This window comes from Canis lupus, chromosome X, assembly GCF_003254725.2.
Source record: "Canis lupus dingo isolate Sandy chromosome X, ASM325472v2, whole genome shotgun sequence".
In the NCBI taxonomy this organism is placed as follows: domain Eukaryota; kingdom Metazoa; phylum Chordata; class Mammalia; order Carnivora; family Canidae; genus Canis; species Canis lupus.
In genome coordinates this window covers 68,720,648-68,738,054 of record NC_064281.1, presented here as the reverse complement: position 1 = coordinate 68,738,054, position 17,407 = coordinate 68,720,648, and the positions used below count along the sequence as shown (strand labels likewise).

At 40.2% G+C, this 17,407-nt stretch overlaps 1 protein-coding gene across 2 annotated transcripts in view; it reads right to left on the bottom strand.

Annotated features, from left to right (window-relative positions):
* Positions 1-17,082, bottom strand: part of PCDH11X (protocadherin 11 X-linked) — a 389,751-nt gene extending 372,669 nt beyond the window's left edge. For both annotated transcript variants that reach the window (XM_035711458.2, XM_049107471.1), the window contains exon 1: positions 16,737-17,082. The gene's annotated coding sequence lies outside the window, so the exon portion shown is untranslated. The remainder of the gene's footprint in view (positions 1-16,736) is intronic.
* Between the last annotated feature and the right edge of the window lie 325 nt (positions 17,083-17,407).

Below are 17,407 nucleotides of genomic sequence, written 5' to 3'. Positions count from 1 at the left end.
AGGAAGGAAAATGAGTGGGAAAAAATTAGAGAGGGAGACAAACAATGAGAGACTCTTAACTCTGGGAAAGGAACAAAGGGTTGTGGAAAGGGAAGTGGGCAGGGGGATGGGGTAGCTGGGTGATGGGCACTGAGGAGGGCACTTGATAGGATGAACTTGGGTGTTATATGCTGGCAAATTGGACTTCAATTTAAAAAGAAAAAAAAAACTTATGTGTATATAAAAATAAATTTGAATACAGTGAAAGGAAGCCAAAAGTGAAGAATGTATGTATAAAATGTAAATGTAAAAGTGAAAATTAAAGAATTTTTTTAAAGTTTATAAAATAATAAACTAGTTGAAAAGGAAAAAAATAAAAATTTTAACTGGAAGATTATAGAATCCTGAGAAAAATGTCAATTTCTACATACTACTTTCACCTAGAAGTGAAGTTTTTCATTTCTGTGTGATCTGTAAAGTTGTTATTAGCCTGCTATTTCTCCTGGTCCTCTGGGGGAGGAGCCTTTTGCACTGATTCCCAGGTATCTTTGCCTGAGTGGAAATGCGCCTCCCTGGCCAGGATGCCTAGTTTGGTGTAAGCTGCTTGGGCTGCTCTATGTGGCTTTTGTTCCCTGAATGCTTTCCTTGTGGCTTTAGTTTATGAAAATAAAAATGGCAGTGCTCCAATCTCCAGCTGTATAGCTGAAAGGTCATGGTCCCCACTCTTCTGTGAACCCTCAGGGAAAAGTAGTCAATCACTTTTGTTTGCGCCAAACTCTGCAGACTACTATGGTGTGCACCGGCACCACTCCTCCTGGGGTGAGGATGAGGGTCATCATGTTTCTTCAGCTTGCAGGGCCTCTGCTCAGAAAGTGTTCACCTGATCATGTCATGGTTAGTGGTTTATGACAAGCATAGCTTTGATCTGACTCCTAGGCTCACTGATTGTAGTCAGTTTCCCCACTCCAATGCTTAGGAATTCTGCTGACTCAGGCACCACTGTTCTTTCTGTGACTCTGGGGATCTTGAGACTACAGTATCCTAACTAGGATTCTGCCCTTCTTTGCCACCTGGGCACCTTTCAGGCAGGGACATCCCTCACATGAATAGACTTCTAAAAGTTCTGATTTTGTGTTCCATGTCTATATCACTCTCTGGTAGCCAGCTTATGGAGGCTTCCTCCCCCAGAGGACCAGGAGAAATAGCAGGCTAATAACAACTTTACAGATCACACTGAGGCACTTCCAAACTCATGTTTGACCCATAGACACCTCCAGATTGAAAATGAGAAGATGGAGAACAATTTATCATGCTAATGGACATAAAAAAAAAGGCTGGAGTGGCCATCCTTATATCAGACAAACTAGATTTTAAAACATAGATTGTAATAAGAGATGAAGAAGTATACTATACATAATATATATGTATATTTTCATATGTATATATGTATACTATACACTATATATAATATATTTTCTTCCAATATATCCCCTCAGATGCACTACTCTGCACCTCCTACCTTGCAAAATGTGGTTGCCTTTCTATTTATAGAATTCCCACAATTCTTTTCTTAGATTTACAGTTGAATTCATAGGTGTTCAGAATAATTGGGTAGATATCTAGCTGAATTTAAGGGACCAGATTAATTGAAGTCCCTTAATCTTCCTCCCCTTATGATTTGTTGTTTTGAATTATAGCTGCCAACCAGAGATAAAACACAAAACTGTGGCACTGAGTGTGCTGAAGGCCAAGCACAGACAAGTTGAGGGCAAGAATATCACAAAAGTCTGGGACATAGAAGAGAAGATTGTTCACTCCTCTGTGAAGGCCTTCTGAACAGCAGATGCCTGGAATGCCCCCTCCCTGGGGGACAAGAGGGCTGGGTGACATCATCTTCCACCCTTCCAGCAGTCTCACCAGCTTCCAAGGTGAGGTTGGAGTCACATACACCAAACTCTGCCTCCCTGCACTCAGGAAAGAACATCTTTATTAGGGTAGGTCTGACTGAAAGCCAGCACAGCAAGCCTCTCCCTAAGGACCAACATGGGCCCTGCACATGCATCAGAGCTACTGATCATGACGTGCTCCAAAGTATCAGCTTCAATTCCAATGGAAATAAGACCGGGTTTTATTTTTCTCTTTAAAAATAAGTCATTATAGTTTATTCAGAAATTTTTAACATATTTTTTATTTTATTTTTTATATTTTTAATGAACTTTTTCTTTTTTCTTTGGCATCAGTTTTATACTTTTTGTTCATTGGTTGGCTTACTTGTTTCCTTTTCTCATTTTTTGAATCAGACTTTTTTTCCCTTTATTTTTTCTTTCTTTTTCTTTAGAAACAGTCTTGTATTTGTTTGTTTGCTTTCTTGTTCATTTTCCTTTTCTCTTTCTCAGATCAGGCATTTTTTTTTAAATCAGGCTTATCTTAACAAACAAAGTTAAAGTTCCAAACTTTAGTTAAAGTTCCAAACACTACTAACTACAAGCAAGGAGGTACTTTGCAGAGGACTGACCTGTAGGAAAGAACAGCCAAAACACAACAGCAGAGTGCAAACAGCATATAACAGTAACACTTCCCAAAGCCCCAGGCCCTGGACAGTGTAGGACTGCTTCTTAATAAAGTATTACTCCCAGGAGTAGGAAATATAACAAGCTTTCTTATATGCAAAATACAGGAACCTAGACATAATGACAAGATGGAAGAATTCTCCCCAAAAGAAAGATCAAGAAAAGATCACCACAAGGGATTTGCTCAAAAAAGATAAAAGTAATATATCTGAACAAAAATTTAGAACAATAGTTATAATACTAGCTGCACTTCAAAGAAGCATAGAAGACAACAAAAGAACCCTTGCTACAGAGATAAAAGACCTTAAAACTTTTCAGGCTGAAATAAAAAATTCTATAACTGAGATGCAAAATCACTGGATGTAATCACAATGAGAATTGAAGAAGCAGAGGAATGAATAAGTGAAATATAAGATAAAATAATGGAAAATAATGAATCTGGAAATAAGAGGGAAAGAAAATGATTAGATCACGAATATAGACTCAGGGAACTCGATGATTCTAGAAAACATAATAATATCCATATCACAGGAGTCCCAGACGAAGAGCAGGGAATAGGGGCAGAATGTTTATTTAAACAAATTATACCTGAGAACTTCCCTAATCTGGCTAGGAAACAGGCATTCGTGTCCAAGAGGCACAAAGAACTGTCCTCAAAATCAACAAAAACAGTCACTATAAAGACATATTATAGGGAATTTTGCAAAATATAAAGAAAAAGAGAATCTTGAAAGCAGCTAGGTAAAAAAAGGTCCTTAACTTACAAGTGTAGACACGTGCGGTTAGCATCAGCACTATCCATAGAAACATGACAGCTCAGAAGAAAGTGACATGATGCACTGAAAGTGCTGAATGGGAAAAATTTACAGACAAGAATACTATATCCAGTAAGGATGTCCTTCAAAATAAGAGAGATAAGGAGTTTTTAAGACAAGCACAAACTAAAGGAACAATAAATTAGCTCAGCAAGAAATATTAAAGGGAACCCTCTGAGCCCAAAAAGAGACCAAAGATAATGAGGTCTAGGAAAAATGAGAGACAATCTATAAGAACAAAGACATTACAGATAACACAATAGCACTAAATTCATATCTTTCAATAATTACTCTGAATAAAAATAGACTCAATGCTCCAGTCAAAAGACATAACGTATTAGAATGGATTAAAAAACCAAGACCAATTAATATGTTGCCTACAAGAAACTCATGTTAGACCCATAGACACCTCCAGATTGAAAATGAGAGGATGGAGAACAATTTATCATGCTAATGGACATAAAAAAAAGGCTGGAGTGACCATCCTTATATCAGACAAACTAGATTTTAAAACATAGATTGTAATAAGAGATGAAGAAGTATACTATACATAATAAAGGGGTCTATCCAACAAGAAGATCTAAAAATTGTAAATACTTATGCCCCCCACTTGGGATTAGCTACATATATAAAAAAACTAATAACAAACTTAAAGAAATGCATTGATAATACAATAATAGTAGGGGATTTCCACATCCCACTCACAGCAATGGACAGATCATCTAAGCAGAAGACCAACAAGGAAACATGGGCTTTGAATGGTACATTGGACCAGATAGTTTTAACAGATATATTCAGAGAATTTCATCCTAAAGCAGTTGAATACACATCATTTTCGAGTGCACATGGGACAATCTCCAGAATAGATCACATATTAGTTCACAAGTCAGGCCTCAACTGGAGCACCTAGATGGCTCAGTTAGTTAAGTGTCTGGCTAACTGTCTGCCTTCAGCTCAGGTCATGATCCCAGGGTGTGGGTTTGAGTCTCACAGCAGACTCTCTGCCCAGCGAGGAGCTTGCTTCTCTCTCCCTGTACCCCCTCCCTATCCCCTACTGCCTGCCATTGGCTCACGGCGTGATCCTGGAGTCCCAGGATCAAGTCCCACATCAGGATCCCTGCATGGAGCCTGCTTCTTCCTCTGCCTGTATCTCTGCCTCTCTCTCGCTCCTGCTCTCATTTTCACTCTTCTCTGTTTGTCTCAAATAAATAAATAAAATCTTAAAACAACAAAAACAATTCAAGTCTCAATCAGTACAAACAGATATACCATGAATATTTTCAGATCACAATGCTATCAAACTTGAAGTGGATTACAAGACATGACACAAGTAAAAGTAGCAAAAAAAAAAAAAAAACCTGGTAAATAACAGTTAAGGTATTCTACATATATAATATTAGAAGTGGGAGAGAGAAGCCAGCCTAGGCAGTTTCAAAGAGGTTGCATGTTTCACACTAAACTGAAAAACAGTCCCTAGCCTTCTGTGTGCCACAAAGTAAAAAAAATAAGTCTAAGTTTATTCAGGGAAGAAATCAAAGCTTTGCTTTGCCATATTTTGCCAGACTACCTTTACCTGAATTGTATTCCCTAACAGACATATACCCCAGCATGGAAAATAAGATCATGTAGAAAACAGACCAAAGTTAAAATCATTCCCAAATTATATTTAAAACTTCAGAAAATGTACTTCTAAGTATTTAGGTAAATACACATTTATAAAAATAAAACCATCCTTTGAGGAATGTATATTGCTTGCCATTTTAAGTAAATGGGTTTTCAAGTTTTTTAAACAGTTAAAATATTTATAAACTTTAATACATTGATACTTTATTTATTTAGCCTTCATGTCAAAACCTCATTTTCCATGTTTTATAACATGAACAACAAAGACATTTTAAATCTAATTCAAAAGAAAATATGGAAAACATAGTATTTTCCTTCTCTGAGTCAAATTGGGAACTTATTGAGCCTAATAAAGCCAAAGAATTAAACAAGTCTTGGATATATTTAACTTTCTGATAAGGTACAAAACTATTATTGCATTCAAGCAAAGCAGGGAACAGGTAAGGTTGTGGAGTATTAATGCTATCACCCAATGCCTTACATGAACTCCTATACCCTGAGTTTACTTACTGTAAAATGAAGGAGTTGGACCAAATGATCTTTCTGGTCTCCTCTACTTCCAGAGTTTATAAAACCTGGACCATATTTGGCATACTGTAATATACCACCTGGCACTCAATGTATGTTGAATTTAATTTGATGTGACTACATATTACTTTGCTATTTTTGTTGTTCACTGGTTTTGCCCAATCAGAATGTAAGCAGGTACTACTTTAAACTCTTTAATGGTCATCCTTCACAACCCAGTCCAAACCCCACATCTAAAGTAGTATAATGTTTGGCAAGCAATACTTTTTTAGTTGTTAATGGATCAATGCAGTAAAACTGGTAATCCCTGCAGTACCATGGGACAAAGAAAGAATGCTTTATATGACTATTGATTTTTGTAAAACATACTTTTTTCATTGAAAAAGGACTTGAAATAATTTACATTTTCTTTTTTTACTTTTCATTTTACTTTTGGGAAAATTGTACTCCAGGGAGATTAAGTTATTTGCCCAAGGTCACTCTATAGGTACTAAAGATATATAAATCAATAAATCACAAAATATATTTAGTTCACACAATTTAAATAAAACTGCTCTCATTTTCCATACCAAAAACCATAGGATAAAGATTAGAAGCCTGAAGATAACAATGATTTGCATATTGGAAGCTTAATGTCCTTTTGCTTGATGTGATCCAAACCTATACAAAGTTAATTCCCAAACACATGTTGCTTCACAGATGGCATGTCAGAAGAAAACCACTACTTAAAAATCATTGAAGAATATTCCCTAAAATAGATACTATATAACAATATAGATGTTCTAAAAACTGAATTTTTTTTGTTGTTTTTTACATTCAAAACTTCCAAAAAATATACTCAAAGAAATGATAAGCAATGTGGGATGCTGGATAAAGCCCAAGTCTAGAGACTGAAAACCACCAATCCTGTATAAGATTCCCCTCTTACCATCTGGAAAGCCTATTTGATTTCACTTCAGTTGAAAACCTTCAGTTTTCCCACTGGAAAAAAAATAGGTATAACCATTCTTTCTTTTTCTATTCAAAATCTTTTGAGACTACATTAATATATATACTTTCAAAATGATATGATATAAATATAAAAATGATTTAAACATAGGATACTATAAAATTAATGGTATTAGCTAGGAGAATGGATTAAAACAAAGTGTGGTAGAAAACTTAATGTTTTATTTTCATTTCATATAACAGTAAATAAATTCTAAAATCAGTACAAATCTCAACTTGTATTCTAATCACTTAAATATTTTAAAAATAAATTAATTTTATATAGTTTAATTAAATTCATCAACAAATTGCTTTTATTATTTTCAGGCTAAAAGATATATTAATTAAATTAGTTTTATTAAAGAGAGAAAAATTATCTGAGGATTTAGTCTATTCTTTCTTTTTCCTTTCCTTTTCTTATTTTCCTAAATCTACACATTTGAGTTGAGAAGAGTAGCTAGGAAAAAGAATTATCCTTTCAGATCTGGGCTGGAAATGACAATTATAGCCATCATTATTTATTTTTCCTAAATGTGGGAGATCCAAGTATATCAATCAATTAATAACCAAAGTAAAGAGATACTTAGATAATAACTTACTGAAAGTAGAAGAATTCAACACCACACTTTCTGCAAATGACAGATATTCTAAGCACAACATTACAAAGAAACAAGGGCCTTAAATGATACATTGTACCAAATAGATTTCACAGATATATATACTGAACATTCCATCCTTATGCAAGCAGGCACAGGGCTGAGCAGCTCCCCCAAGTGCTAACACGTGAAAATCAGCATAGCAGGCCCCTCCCCAAAGACCAGCTAGAGGGACAGGGGAGAAACAAATTATTGACCAAACAGCACTGGAAAGTTCCAGGGGAAGTAGAGGGACTTACAGAATACAGAATCAGAGGATACACCCCCTTGTTTTTTTTTTTGTTTGTTTGTTTTTTGATTTCAGTTTGCTTCAGCAGTCCCCCCCTTTTTCCTCCTTTTTTCTTCTTTCTTTTTTTCTTTTTCTTTCCTTCTTTCTCTTCTCTCTTTTTCTCCTTTTCCCAAACAACTTGTTTTTGGCCACTCTGCACTGAGTAAAATGACTAGAAGGAAAACCTCACCTCAAAAGAAAGAATCAGAAACAGTCCTCTCTCCCACAGAGTTACAAAATCTGGATTACAACTCAATGTCAGAAAGCCAATTCAGAAGCACTATTATAAAGCTACTGGTAGCTTTAGAAAAAAGCATAAAGGACTCAAAAATTACTGCAGAATTTAGATCTAATCAGGCAGAAATTAAAAATCAATTGAATGAGATGCAACCCAAAATAGAGGTCCTAACGACGAGGATTAACGAGGTGGAAAAACGAGTAAGTGACATAAAAGACAAGTTGATGGCAAAGAGGGAAACTGACGAAAAAAGACACAATTAAAAGAACATGAGGATAGATTAAGGGAAATAAGTGACAGCCTGAGGAAAAAAATCTACGTTTAATTGGGGTTCCCGAGAGCGCCCAAAGGGACAGACGTCCAGAATATGTATTTGAACAAATCATAGCTGAAACCTTTCCTAATCTGGGAAGGGAAACAGGCATTCTGATCCAGGACATAGAGAGATCCCCCCCTAAAATCAATAAAAACCATTCAACACCTCCACATTTAATAGGGAAGCTTGCAAATTCCAAAGACAAAGAGAAGATCCTTAAAGCACAAAGAGACAAGAAATCCCTAACTTATATGGGGAGGAGTATTAGGGTAACAGCAGACCTCATACAGAGACCTGGCAGGCCAGAAAGTGCTGGCAGGATATATTCAGGATCCTAAATGAGAAAAACATGCAACCAAGAATACTTTATCCAGCAAGGCTCTCATTCAGAATAGAAGGAGAAATAAAGAGCTTCCAAGACAGGCAAGAACTGAAAGAATATGTGACCTCCAAACCAGCTCTGCAAGAAATTTTAAGGGGGACTCTTAAAATTTCCCTTTAAGAAGAAGTTCAGTGGAACAATCCACAAAAACAAGGACTGAATAGATATCATGATGACACTAAACTCATATCTCTCAATACTAACTGAATGTGAACGGGCTTAATGACCCATCAAAAGGCGCAGGGTTTTAGACTGGATAGAAAAGCAGGAACCATCTATTTGCTGTCTACAGGAGACACATTTGAGACATAAGGACACCTACAGCCTGAAAATAAAAGGTTGGAGAACCATGTACCATTCAAATGGCCCTCAAAAGAAAGCAGGGGTAGCCATCCTTCTATCAGATAAACTAAAATTTACCCCAAGGACTGTAGTGAGAGATGAAGAGGGACACTATATCATACTTAAAGGATCTATACAACAAGAGGACTTAACAATCATCAATATATATGCCCAGAATGTGGGAGCTGCCAAATATATCAATCAATTAATAACCAAAATTAAGACATACTTGAATAATAATAAACTTATACTTGGTGACTTCAATCTAGCGCTTTCTACACTCGATAGGTCTTCTAAGCACAACATCTCCAAAGAAACGAGAGCTTTAAATGATACAATGGACCAGATGGATTTCACAGATATCTACAGAACTTTACATCCAAACTCAACTGAATTCACATTCTTCTCAAGTGCACATGGAACTTTCTCCAGAATAGACCACATACTGGGTCACAAATCAGGTCTGAACCAATACCAAAAGATTGGGATCGTCCCCTGCATATTCTCAGACCATAATGCCTTGAAATTAGAACTAAATCACAACAAGAAGTTTGGAAGGACTTCAAACACGTGGAGGTTAAGGACCATCTTGCTAAAAGATGAAAGGGTCAACCAGGAAATTAAGGAAGAATTAAAAAGATTCATGGAAACTAATGAGAATGAAGACACAATCGTTCAAAATCTTTGGGATGCAGCAAAAGCAGTCCTGAAGGGGAAATACATCGCAACACAAGCATCCATCCAAAAACTGGAAAGAACTCAAATACAAAAGCTAACCTTACACATAAAGGAGCTAGAGAAGAAACAGCAAATAGATCCCACACCCAGCAGAAGAGTTAATAAAGATTCGAGGAGAGCTCACCGAAATCGAGACCAGAAGAACTGTGGAACAGATCAACAAAACCAGGAGTTGGTTCTTTGAAAGAACTAATAAGATAGATAATCCATTACCCAGCCTTATTAAAAAGAAGAGAGAGAAGACTCAAATTAATAAAATCATGAATGAGAAAGGAGAGATCACTACCAGCACCAGGGAAATACAAATGATTTTAAAAACATATTATGAGCATCTATACCCCAATAAATTAGGCAATCTAGAAGAAATGGACGCATTTCTGGAAAGCCACAAATTACCAAAACTGGATCAGGAAGAAATAGAAAACCTGAACAGGCCAATAACCAGGGAGGAAATTGAACCAGTCATCCAAAACCTCCCAGGACATAAAAGTCCAGGGCCAGATGGCTTCCCTGGGGAATTCTATGATTTAAAGAAGAAACCGTACCTATTCTACTAAAGCTGTTTTGAAAGATAGAAAGAGATGGAGTACATCCAAATTCATTCTATGAGGCCAGCATCCCCTTAATTCCAAAACCAGACAAAGATCCCACCAGAAAGGAGAATTATAGACCAATATCCCTGATGAACATGGATGCAAAAATTCTCAACAAGATACTAGCCAATAGGATACAACAGTACTTTAAGAAGATTATTCACCATGACCAAGTAGGATTTATTCCCGGGACACAAGGCTGGTTCAACACTCATAAAACAATCAATGTGACTCATCATATCAGCAAGAGAAAAACCAAGAACCATAGGATCCTCTCATTAGATGTAGAGAAAGCATTTGACAAACTACAGCATCCATTCCTGATCAAAACTCTTCAGAGTGTTGGATAGATGGAACATTCCTCAACATCTTAAAAGCCATCTACGAAAAGCCCACAGCAAATATCATTCTCAATGCGGAAGCACTGGGAGCCTTTCCCCAAAGATCAGGAACAAGACAGGGATGTCCACTCTCACCACTGCTATTCAACATAGTGCTGGAAGTCCTAGCCTCAGCAATCAGTTAACAAAAAGACATTAAACGCATTCAAATTGGCAAAGAAGTCAAACTCTCCCTCTTCGCTGATGACATGATACTCTACATAGAAAACCCAAAAGCCTCCACCCCAAGATTGGTAGAACTCATACAGCAATTTGGTAGCGTGGCAGGATACAAAATCAATGCCCAGAAATCAATGGCATTTCTATACACTAACAATGAGACTGAAGAAAGAGAAATTAAGGAGTCAATCCCATTGACAATTGCACCCGAAAGGATAAGATACCTAGGAATAAACCTAAGTAAAGAGGTAAAGGATCTATACCCTAAAAACTATAGAACACTTCTGAAAGAAATTGAGGAAGACACAAAGAGATGGAAAAATATTCCATGCTCATGGATTAGCAGAATTAATATTGTGAAGATGTCAATGTTACCCAGGGCAATTTACACGTTTAATGCAATCCCTATCAAAATACCATGGACTTTTTTCAGAGAGTTAGAACAAATTATTTTAAGATTTGTGTGAAATCAGAAAGGACCCCGAATAGCCAGGGGAATTTTAAAAAAGAAAACCATAGCTGGGGGCATCACAATGCCAGATTTCAGGGTGTAATACAAAGCTGTGGTCATCAGGACAGTGTGGTTGTGGCACAAAAACAGACACATAGATCAAGGAACAGAATAGAGAATCCAGAAGTGGACCCTCAAACTTTATGGTCAACTAATATTCGATAAAGAAGGAAAGACTATCCACTGGAAGAACGACAGCCTCTTCAATAAATGGTGCTGGGAAAATTGGACATCCACATGCAGAAGAATGAAACTAGACCACTCTCTTTCACCATACACAAAAATAAACTCAAAATGGATGAAAGATCTAAATGTGAGACAAGAGTCCATCAAAATCCTAGAGGAGAACACAGGCAACACCGTTTTTTGAACTCGGCCACAGTAACTTCTTGCAAGATACATCCACGAAGGCAAAAGAAGCAAAAGCAAAAATGAACTATTGGGACTTCATCAAGATAAGAAGCTTTTGCACAGCAACGGAAACAGTCAACAAAACTAAAAGACAACCTACAGAATGGAAGAAGATATTTGCAAATGACATATCAGATAAAGGGCTAGTTTCCAAGATCTATAAAGATCTTATTAAACTGAACACCAAAGAAACAAACAATCCAATCATGAAATGGGCAAAAGACATGAAGAGAAATCTCACAGTGGAAGACCTAGACATGGCCAATAAGCACATGAGAAAATGCTCTGCATCACTTGTCATCAGGGAAATCCAAATCAAAACCACAATGAGATACCACCTCACACCAGTGAGAATGGGGCAAATTAACAAGGCAGGAAACCACAAATGTTGGAGAAGATGCAGAGAAAAGGGAACCCTCATACACTGTTGGTGGGAATGTGAACTGGTGCAGCCACGCTAGAGAACTGTGTGGAGGTTCCTCAAAGAGTTAAAAATAGAACTGCCCTATGGCCTAGCAATTGCATTGCTGCGGATTTACCCCAAAGATGCAGATGCAATGAAACACCGGGACACCTGCACCCCGATGTTTCTAGCAGCAATGTCCACAATAGCCAAACTGTGGAAGGTACCTTGGTGTCCTTTGAAAGATGAATGGATAAAGAAGATGTGGTTTATGTATACAATGGAATATTACTCAGCCATTAGAAATGACAAATACCCACCATTTGCTTCAATGTGGATGGAATTGGAGGGTATTATGCTGAGTGAAATAAGTCAATCGGAGAAGGACAAACATTATATGGTCTCATTCATTTGGGGAATATAAATAATAGTGAAAGGGAATAGAAGGGAAGGGAGAAGAAATGGGTAGGAAATATCAGAAAGGGAGACAGAACATCAGAGACTCCTAACTCTGGGAAAGGAACTAGAACTAGGGGTGGTGGAAGGGGAGGAGGGCGGGGGTTGGGTGAATGGATGACAGGCACTGAGGGGAGCACTTGACGGGATGAGCACTGGGTGTTATTTTGTATGTTGGCAAATCGAACACCAATAAAAAATAAATTTATTATATTAAAAAAAGGAACCTTATAAATTGGCTAAAGGCTGTTGTGGACTGATTGCATAGAGAAAAGGGGAAATTTCTGCTTTCTAAGGCTCTTACCAGATTTTTTCCTGCCACCAACATTCTGGAAGCTATCAGGAATTTCTCTCTTGGAAAAACCATAAAAATTTGGATACCAGGAGAATAAATAGTGTGAAACTTGGAATCCATTCTGCCAGGAATTCCATCTGCCAAAACCAGCACTACTTGCAGGTCCATCAGAATTGCAATCCAGAGATTAAAACAAAAACAAACAAACAAAAAACAAAAAGGACTCCTTTCAACCTTCAGCAAATAATTGAACTCTAGAAAACGAGTGTTTTTATGCTTGGTCTGTGTTTCCTTCCCATTTCTGTATTTCAAACGCAAATCAAGTTTAAATTTGCTGCCTTTTCTAATATACCACATAAGGGAAGCCTTCTAGCAAAGGTTAGAAGAAAACAAAAAATCCTAGATTTACAAAACGTAACAATTATTTCCTCCTGCTCCCTTCCCTCAAAATTTCCCACCTGCCTCCAAACCAACATACAATCAGTAAGTAGTTTGTTGTGATCCTCTCTGAATGTAATTCCCTTGGGAAGGTTAACAGTTCTGAGATCCAGTTGCCTACATCTTGCCTAGTTCCCCTCCCTCTTGCCCTATGCAACCTTCTCAGCTGCCTGCTGGGGTCCTTCTCCCAAAGTAAAGAAAAGATTGTCAGCAATCCTTTTGGGAAAAGGATTAGCCTCAAATACGGGAAAGCAGCTGGGTTGTCCTTAAAAGGAGAAAAGTAAACACAGAGGAAGCCTATAGAGGCTTGTGACTTGAAAAATCCCATTCCTGAATCTTCCCAATTTGGCGCGCTGGTCTCCAAAAAGCGACTGTGCATCCTTATCACAAAGAGCACGGTGGCCTCTCCTCTGCAGCAGCAGCAACTAGAACTTTTCTTTTCACAACTCCCAATTTCCAGGCCCCTCTTTCAGTGAAGGGGACTCCTCACAAGGCGCCACCGCCTTCAGTTGACCCCCTCCCCCACCGCACCGTTTCTTTGCCAGGAAGATGCTCTTGGCTTTCTAGAGAGCTTGCTCTGTTGCTAGAGAAAAGAGGCCTGTCCACGGGATTTTAGAGACACCAGTCTTCACACCCCCCTTATCATTCAGGAAGGAGAGAAAACAGCGGAAATTTAACAGTGGTAACTATTATTATTTTATCCGAAGAGCTTGCCCTCTACAATGCCTAAATAAGTAACTTCACAGTTAATAGTGAAGGAGTAAACTGAAAGGGGGAGAGGCCGGGGGGAGGGGAAGGCAAAGGAGAAAAGGAGTGAGAGATCTTAAATTTGTGTTTGATCCCGAGGTTCAACGCGCTGGCTGCAGCCCAGCCCGCAGTAGTCTCTCCCGCCTCCCAGGTCTCTGCGCGCCTCGGAGGAGCTGGTAAACTGGAAGGAGGGGCTGAGAGCTAGAGTAGGGATGGAGGCCGAAAGGAAGCAATGCGGCTGCGCACGGGGAGCGCGCGGAGCAGGGCTGCTAGCACTGGTGAACCCACCACGCGCCTGGCTTCTTCTTGGCCTTGCCTCTCCAGGGCTGACATCATTGCCAGAAGGAGGGGCTGCCCAGAAGACGACTGGAGAAAAAGGTTCTCGGGCTTCGCGGACGGAGACGCTCCCTTGCCGCTTGGCAGAAGCAGCGCGATGGCAGCGGTGGCTGGACTTAGCCCGTGCGAGCTGCGCGAGGCAATTCTTAATTTAGTAGAGGGAGAAAGATATCTTTAGACCTTAGCGCTTCTATCTCTTGGCTCATTCGTCAAAACCGCCCGCACAGCGTCCTCACTTCCTCGGATGAACCAGACAAAGGGAGAAAGGGGAGGGGATCTACACATAATGTCACTTCTACTTGCTGTCAAACCCCCACCTCCTGCAACATACACAGGCTGAAGGACAGCCCTGAGGCTTAGATTTCCAGCTGTGATTGTGCGAGTTTGTTTCAAATAAGATTAAGAGTGGAATTCCATTTAGTCTTTACCAAGTTCAAAAGGGTGCCCCGCAAGTAACCTTTTTTTTTTTTTTTTTTTTTTTTTTTTTTTACCTTTGATGGGAGGAGGAAGAGTCGCTTTGGTCCTAAGGCTCCACTACCTTCTCAGGTGTTAGGCTGTGTTCAGAATTCTCTGCACTCTCCTCAGGTTGTTTCCCTGTTGCAGCGCTTAACAGCACGCAAGCAGCCCCTCCAACACCATCGCCTCCTTCCGATATTTTTGGCCCCCTTCCCAGCCTATCCCGGTTTTTAATCACTTTCTTCCCCATACCTTCCTTGGTACAAAAACAGTTCCTGTGCTAGGTTTAAATGCCATCATGATTGTCATTTTCCGATTGACTTACTTCGAACATGAGAGACCCCTAACTCTGGGAAACGAACAAGAGGGGGTGGAAAGGGAGGTGGGCCGGGGTTGGGGTGATTGGGTGATGGGCACTGAGGGGGGCACTTGACAGGATGAGCACCGGGTGTTTCGCTATATGTTGGCAAATCAAACTCCAATAAAAAAATATACAAAATAAATAAATAAATGTCATTATGAGATAGTTGCACACAAGGACTTGCTTTCGTTTTGTTCTTGCTATTTAATTTATTCTTTTGTGCTAGCCCCTCTCTTCTTCTTAGGTCTTTGTTTTGTGGGTGTGCGCCGCAGTGGCGCAAGTTTCGATTCCCCGCCCCCAGCCAATATTTTGGAAGGGCAGCCCACTCGGAGATGGGAGACCCCTCCTACAGAAGCCTGGGAACACTCATTCTATACATGCAGCCGGGCGCCTCGCACCCAAAATCGCAAAGGCGGCCAAAGTGGCAAAACCTGGAATTAATTCATATGGAAACGATGAGGCCATTTTCAGTTGAACTCTAAGTATTTCTTTGGGGGAAGAAAGGAAGTGGTTCCCGTCGTACACTCTAGAAAAGGGACCTCGCCGCTTTTTTTTTTTTTTTTTCCCAAAGGAAGTTAATTTGTGGCTAAGCACTCATGTAAATCGTGTGTCTCCAACCGAAGGCAGACTGCCTCTGCTCTTCTAAAGTCTCTAAGGAAAAGCACCCATTTGCGGTTACATGCTTTTAAAAAGTCACCTTTTCTGATGATGTCTTTATTTAGGCATTCATTTTCGAGAAATGGGGCTGTTTATGGCTACGCCGCTTAAATAATTCCTTTGTGGAGAGATGAACTGTTTTTAGGTTCTATCTTAATAAATGCCATTCATTTATGGGCTAGGTAAGCGGTTTTGTTTTTGTCGCTGTTGTTATTTTGTGGGTTTTTTGTTTTACGGGGTTTTTTTGGCTAAAAGATTAAAAGTCATTTCTTTAGTGAAAGAGGGACAATTTTAGGTTCAGCTACGCTCTTAGAAAAAAATATATATTTTTTAAAGTGAGGAATGTATGTTGTTTTTCAGCTACGCGATTATAAGAAATTTCTTTTTTAAAGCTAGGCAGAATTTTCCACACCTACCACCTCCATATTCAGCAAGTGCTGCTGGCTGACCACAGCTCCTTAAGTAGGGCGGGAAGGAAAGGCGGGGAGGCCAGCACCAGGCAGAATGGCCTGGGGGACTCTGCGCACTCTGTGTCGCCCTGCACTCTCCTTCACTCTGCGCCAAAGGTCGAGCCCCCAAGAGTTAGAGTCAGTCTGGCTGGGATCCAAACCCAAAGCCCTCAGAGATTACAAACGCACAGCTCCCTCAGCTCCGCTGGGCTAGCCAGAGTCCGGGGTGTGATCTTTTCTCAGCACCTGCTCAGATATTAGAGTTTCCCTCAGCCTCACTGAAGCTGGCTATATCTGTTAAAGTGAAAGACCTTTTTCTGCAGGGCCAATGTCGGGGAAATTCACAAGTAGACACTTTTCTGACAGAAGTGAGAGTTTTCGCAAAGTAACCAAGTCAAGCCAAAAGATATTCTACCTGCTCTCACCCCTGGGGTTTGCTTTATCTTACCTCCAGGGAACAGATGGGGCCAGGGGGTTGGGAGGACTCCAGAAGCGTCTCCAAAACCATTCTTGTTGTAGTCAAGCCCCCAGGAATGTGCAGCAGGAAGCCTCAGCGTACTAAGTACGGTACTCACGCCTCACGGGCCGCGCTTTGTTCTGGCACCTGGACCCGATACTTACCCAGTGAATGAAGCCTCTACAGTAGTAAAAAAGAGAAAAGGCTTCCGCCAGCTCCACCAAGACTGCGATTGCTGTAGCTAGCTCTACCGCCACAGCTCACAGTTCCTGTAGCAGCTGGAGTTGTGGAGGCTGCCTCTGGGGCTGTTCAGAATGCCGGGACTTCCTGATCTGCCTGTGTCGCCGCTGCTAATGTCACTCGGCGCATTCAGTTCAGCTTGCTTTCCGCTTTGCCACGAGGGCGGCCGCAAGTAGCTCAGGCTCACTGCACCTCCCTCCCGGACGGTTCGCCGACTGCAAGGATCCAGTGGCCAGCCAGCCCTTTTCAAAGGCAAGGGGGAGGGATTAAAGAGTGGGGAAGAAGGGGGAAAAGAGGGGGGTTGAATGAGTGGAGGGCGAGGGTGAGGGGAAAAGTAAACGAAGGCCCGGGCCGCCTGCTGGGAGGGGATGGCGCAGCACCTACTGCTGGGTACCCCCCTCACGTCCCCACTTCCTGCACCCCACATCTCCTACCACTCCGGGAGCAGACCCTCCCGGCTGACCGGGAATTGGGAGAGAAGGGCGAGAGCGAGAAGGAGGTAAGCTTAGGAAGTACTGTTTGCTGCTTCGCGAAGGCTGCAGAATGTGTGCTGGCTGCTAGCTCCCAGGTCGGACCCGCTGCTGGGGAAAATGCA